At 32.2% G+C, this 6,466-nt stretch overlaps 1 long non-coding RNA gene across 1 annotated transcript; it reads right to left on the reverse strand.

Annotated features, from left to right (window-relative positions):
- On the reverse strand, positions 1–719 carry LOC140872417 (uncharacterized). The gene is made up of 3 exons (XR_012147824.1): positions 696–719; positions 415–547; positions 1–117 (listed from the first exon to the last, which is right to left on the reverse strand). It is a non-coding gene; the product is annotated as an uncharacterized lncRNA (long non-coding RNA).
- Between the last annotated feature and the right edge of the window lie 5,747 nt (positions 720–6,466).

Consider the following 6,466-nt stretch of genomic DNA (forward strand, 5'->3'; position numbering starts at 1 on the left):
ACAACTGCCAACACAAATGATCTTGGAAGCTGGAATATACTGATGCAAGGAGCTCCCACTTAAGCAACAACTTCCTCTTCCTGAAGCAGCATCTCATCAAATCAAAGTGCCACACTCCTGATATCCATATGCAAAAAATATGTAAATCACAACAGCCTCGTAGACAATAAGCACTTTATAGTGTTGAAGAACAATCAATTTGAATTCATGAAGCAAAATACTAATTAGAACTAATTCTCTAAATTAAAATAAGTTTGTTTAACTTTGGAGAGGGAACATTTTCAATATGAAAGAAACTGGATATAGCATGATTCATGTCTTATTTCAGGCACATCGATCTTAAACACAACACAACACGAATTTTTTCTAGAATAACTTTCAAAAAGCAAACTACGTGCATGTAAGCTCACTCACAATGCTGCTAACGCAATCACAAGCATACAAGCTCAATACGTACACATTGACGATTTGGGACAGACCCAGTAGAAGGGGGTAAAGAGGGCTCCTCCCAAACGAATTGAATCACCTTGCTAAACTGTTGGGTCACCTTCAAACACAATTCATGATCAACTGCTCATAACACTCAACATTCTAGAATAACTTTAAAAAAGAACAAGCAAACAACTACATTAGTTTAAGCTTACTCAATGTGCTGCTAATGCAATTTGTAATGTAGTTTTATACTCAGATTTTACCTGCCCCTTTTGTCCTGAAGAGTCCACTGTCACGAATCGTCACCTTTCTGGGCATTCCAGAAATCTATAAAGTATGGTGTCTTGTAGAGGTTGCATAAATTCTAGAACTCTCTAGTTTATTCATGCTCTAAACTTGTGTAGAGTACTTTAGAATTCACGTGTACATATAGAATTGAATAGAATCATGTAGAAGGAAACATCTAGACTTGTGTATATGCTAGAAGCTTCTGAAGAATTAATCTCTACCATCGGATCAAAGCGATCTTTGTCATTCATTTTAGAAAGTCACTACTATAAAAGTGTGAAGCCCTCATTTCACTACAAGAAAAAAGGCTAAAGATAACGGTGAAAGACGGTTTTCGTAGGCATTTTAAAACTGTCGTTAAAGGTTGTGTTGTTAAAGGGGGTGCTCAAGACAACGGTTAAAAACTGTTGTCTTTGAATGAAAAGACAACAGTTTTACAACGTTGAAAAACAGTTGTCTTTTCCTTCAAAGACAACGGTTTTTTAACCGTTGTATTTGAGCACCTCCTTTAACAAATAGCCTTTAACATCAGTTTTAAACGGCCTACGACAACGGTTTAAAAATGTTTTCTTTTTTTATATATAAAAAAATAAATAAAATTAAATACACAATTTTTTAGTATTATAAATAATTTAAAATAAAAAATTCGAAAATAAAATTTAATATACAATTTTCCAACATTAGAAAAAAATATTTACAACATTCTGGAAAATTTCATAAGAAACCAATAAAATGACAAAGAATTACACCAATAAACAAAGGTACACTACAAGAAAATCTTGAATTAACAACTCTTAAAAGACAACAATTTTAATAAAAAATGTTGTCTTTGAGCGTTTTTTATTAATAAAAAACAACAATTTTTTAAAAAATGTTGTCTTTCACCCCTCAAACACAACAATTTTTAAAAAAATATTGTTGATAACTTGTGGTCTATAAGCGTTCTTTTGAGATCTATTTTGGAAGCAAGCACAACAATTTTTTAATATGTTGTCTTTTAGCTCTATACAATGGGAAATCACGGCAATGCCTTCTTATTTGTCGTAACCCTCAACCTGACACCTTCATTGATGCACAACACCTTTGTTTGCCACCTAAATTTCTTAATTGAGGGGTTTTGAAGCCCTCGTCCTGAGCTTCAATTCAAGCCATAAATCAACAAGTTTGAGCAAGAATCAGTCCGAATCGAAGCTATCCCGATAAGTTTTGTATGAGCATCGTTACTCGCGCAGTGATTCTCCAATTTTCCTCCGCCTTCAAACGATTTTCCTTTCGATACGCTCAACTGAAGCTTTTCAGCCAATAGGATTTTCGATAGAAAGAAAGTTTGGTTGGGTGGCGGTTGCAGTGTGATAGAGCTTGCAGTTGTTATGGATTCTGGACGGAAAAGAGGAAGACCAGACCCCGTGTTTTTTGGGAATGGTGGTTTCAAGAGGCCCAAGTAAGGTTAGAGTTTGATCTTCGTCGTTTTCGCCTAAAAATATTCGCTTTCTTTTGTTTTTATTGATTTAGAATTTTTTATTTTGGTGTACGAGTGGTGCTGGACTGCTGTATTGATGATTTAATGTTGAGTGTCTAAATGGGTGTTTGATGTTTTTGATGACTTTTGAGCTAATTTTTATCTTCAAGATTGCGGTACATACTAAAATCCAAAAGTTGGACTCTTCTTGATTAGCTCATACTGGATATTTTAAATTTATGATATTTATGTTGGCGTGGCTGGATCTGGATATTTTATAGGTTATGTATATGGTTGTGAAAGTCATTGAAATATTGAACTGAATTAAGGAAATTAATTTTCTCGTACAGAAATGGACTTCTTTACTGGTGTAGGAAGCAAATCAAAGCCATGCACGAAGTTTTTCAGGTTCTAATCTTAATCCATGAAAAAATAAGCACTCTATTCTGAAATTTTTAGTGAAGTTTGGCGAATATTGTGTTATGAAAATTCAGGCAAGATTGAATTTATTCAGACTTGAACTTTAACCTCAGAATTGTAGCGTTATTATACCACTCGTACTCTATTAAATGTAAGAACTTTTATGTGGTCAAATATGTTTTTAATACCTGCTGTATAAACAATTAATGTAGGAAGCTATCCCGATAAGTCTTGTATAAACAATTAATGTAGGAGGCAGTGATTGATTTCAGGCTTCAATCTGAAGTTTCGGACCAAGGAGATGGGCAGATGCTTTACAATATTCTTTTAGAAATTTTCAGCATCAGGTTTCTCACCATTTGCATATATATGCTTTAGGTATATATATATGTGGGATTTTGAAAATATTGAAACTTATAATTAATATAATGTTGCATTGAAGGTGCTACCAATGTGTAAAGAGCTACTATTGCTGGAATCGAAGCCTAAAAATATGTGGCACTTGATATTGAAGACGCAATAGCATATCAATAAATTAATATTATGGGATAAGCTTTTTCTTGGAGAGTTGCCAACATTGGAACTTCTTGAAATTCACTTAGGCGCCAAGAGGGTATTCCCAGTAATTTATTTCGTTCATTATTATATAATAAGAATAATATTAGTTTAAAATCTGGTTATATGTGTACGAAGATGTGTGTATTATGTTTAAAAAATAAGAAATTGATGAATGGTTTAAAGATTCAACACGAGCTTTATGGTTAAGGTGCTCACTTGCATTAAAGGGCTGCACCTGGTGTCGATGTACAAAGGCAGATGTTGCCAAGTCTTAAGCCTAGATGATGGTTTCTCGAATTCTAACATCGATTATTCAGCCAATTTGTATATATGTGATCTGGAAAACTTCTGGTTTGGGGGAGGATGCTAATGGATGGTACAATTTTTTTTTTCTGGATTCATAAATACAGAATGCTTGGATACCTCTTCATGATATTCAGGACGTGCCAGATTTTATAGTTGTTTTTTAATCTATAGGAATGGTTCTGATGCGGAATCTAAGCCTCGTTTATTTTGGCTGTAAGAACAAGTCAACTTAAAATTTTCACATCAGTACACTTCCTTCCATCTACTTGCAAAATGTTTCTCCGAACATCATTGAGTATAGTTGAGATGAAAATCCAGCCATCCACCATCTTAATTTTTTGATGACCGCATGGACAAGAGTTATTGTTGACAATAAGGATAATGTAAAATTGTTCGATAGAAAAATTTCAGCGACTTGGTGTTAATGCCTAGAGAATTCCCATGCTTGTAGAACTCTTTTCTCTTTCATTTATGTTTTTGTAAAAAAAAAATTACATTCTTGTGCATTCTCTCCCTAAAATTAAATCATTGGTCATTGTTGTGCTTTTGAAGTCTGAATTCTTCCTATGGATCACTTATAATGCTTTAAGTGAAAGTAGTTTGGTTAGAGTAATCAAACAATGGTGTCTGTCTACTTCAGTAAGAATTTGGCATTGAATTTCGGTGAAATAATTTCTATGTTTTCTTCGGTTTTGGACTTCATCTCTGGATTAGATGTAATTTTGATAGATATCTGTATGTTTTCTATCTCAGATTGCAACATATGACCATAAATATGATTTAGCAGAGGAAGAAGCTGACCGAAAAAACAGGAAGAAGAAATGATCAGTAGATGTGCAAGTTGGACAGACCTTTAAATTAAAACATGTGCCTGAACATGATGATGTAATTAAAAAGAGCAATGCTGCTGCTAAAAGATGTGCAAACTGAGGGTTTTTCTGTTCCAACTGATATTTTTTATTATGGTGCAAAAGGAGGTTCAAGTATATATGTACCTCGTGTTTAACACTGAATATTCACAACATTATACTATTATGGTTCCATTGTTATTGATGATTAACTTTATAATATTATTTATTTTTTTATTCATATGGAATTGTCCGCTAGGATGAACCATCCAGGGAAAGCAAAAGTGAAATCTGAGATGTTCAGGTAGACAAAAGCACCAGTACAATGTATTGAATTTGTGTATATATGGCTTTTAGTGTAACAATAGATTCATGGTCCAATAAAGTTTAAACTAACATGTTCATCATAGAATTAAAAGATGAAAACTATTGTTTTTCCTGCTTTTGAAAATGCACTTTTATGTATTAGTAAGACATTGTTTGAGGATGACTTTCTCAACTTCATTTGCCTTTTATTTTTATCTTCAAAATTGAACTCCATCTCTGTCCTGGATATTTTGTTTTCAATATCATAATTTCGATAATCCATTTGTTTCATGATGCTGGCATTTCTGTGTTAAAAAATTTGGCCATTTTTTTATTGCAATCAGGTTGGAGAAGAGAGTGATTGTGTATATTTGTGACAGTCAAAGTGTTCATGACATATATGACACAAATTGAAGTAATCCAGTTGGTACGCTGAGTTCTTTTCTGAACAATTCTTGATTTTATCTTTGTGTGTGATATAGAATCCTTCATATGAGTACAAATATTATTCCGTGAAGAATCTTATCAATTAATCATGCATCCAACTCAACTACTGACGCTTTTCTGATAATTGTATGGCTCAATATCTGCATAAAATTGAAAATATTCTGAAGTGAAAATGATACTAATATTTAGTTTTTCAAATTTTTGTGATTTACAAACTTGTTTTGCTCTATTTTATATAGATTTCTTCGCTTTTATCTCTTATATATACGAGCCTCGAAGAAATAAAACTAGGAGTTTAATATGGCTTTTGTCAAAGTATATTTATTTTAGTATGAGTTTAAAGATATTATTCTTTAGGTTTTTTATTTACTTGTTGAATTGTGTTAATGATTTTTTTTGTTTGTTGAATAATTTACAGTTTGGATATACAAAGTAAAGGAAAAGAGATCGTTGCGACTCTTATGAGAAATCTCGGATCAAGAAAGTGCAGTTTTGAAATAAACAGTATTGGATCGAGTTATCAAAATTAATGCATAGCTTATTTTAATTTCTAAACTTCACGGAATTAGGATTTAAATTTTGAGTGATTTTTAATATTGAATATTATTTTCGAATTTTGAATTTTTAATGATAACAATATTTAAAACTGTATATTAAATTTTAAAAATTTTTTGTTTTTTTAATAAAAAAGACAACAGTTTTTTCTTGTTGTCGTAGATTTTTAAAACTGTTGTTAAAACTCCTATTGTTAAAACACGCGCTCAAAGACAACATGTTAAAATCGTTATCTTTGAAGCCAAAGACAATAGTTTTTTATTGTTGTAAAACTATTGTCTTTGAAGGCAATGACAACAAAAAAAAATTGTTGTCTTTGAGCGCATTTTTTAACAACAGGGGTTTTAACAACATTTTTATATGGGCTAAGACAACAACAAAAAAAATGTTGTTGTTAGCCTTTTCTCTTGTAGTGGTAAAGAGGTCGCACTGCAACTCCCAGCACTCCTTCACTTGCTGAAGTCTTTTTCTTTTTTCGGTTTTCCGATGTTCTTCCCAATACTGTTAAAAACACATGCTCGATTAAAGATATATATTTCAAATTAGAAACCATAATTGTACATTGATGCCAACAAAGACGAGAAAGAGTCATACCACAAATAATCATAAAACAACGAAGGTTTGTACAGAGGCACAATAGTTTATTGATTCTATTTGGGTCCTTTTGCATGTATAAATATTGGTTTTTAAGCTTTCCTTCCAGTATCAAGTTATATGTTTAAGATATGTGAAAAGGTAAATGATTGATAAAGCATATAAAATCCCTCTCCTGATTCCGGAAATCTCTTAGCACTCACTACCTACGATTAGTAAAATATACAGATTAAATTTTCTTGTGAGCCTTCGG

This window comes from Henckelia pumila, unplaced genomic scaffold (assembly GCF_033568475.1).
Source record: "Henckelia pumila isolate YLH828 unplaced genomic scaffold, ASM3356847v2 CTG_466, whole genome shotgun sequence".
Taxonomy (NCBI): Eukaryota; Viridiplantae; Streptophyta; class Magnoliopsida; order Lamiales; family Gesneriaceae; genus Henckelia; species Henckelia pumila.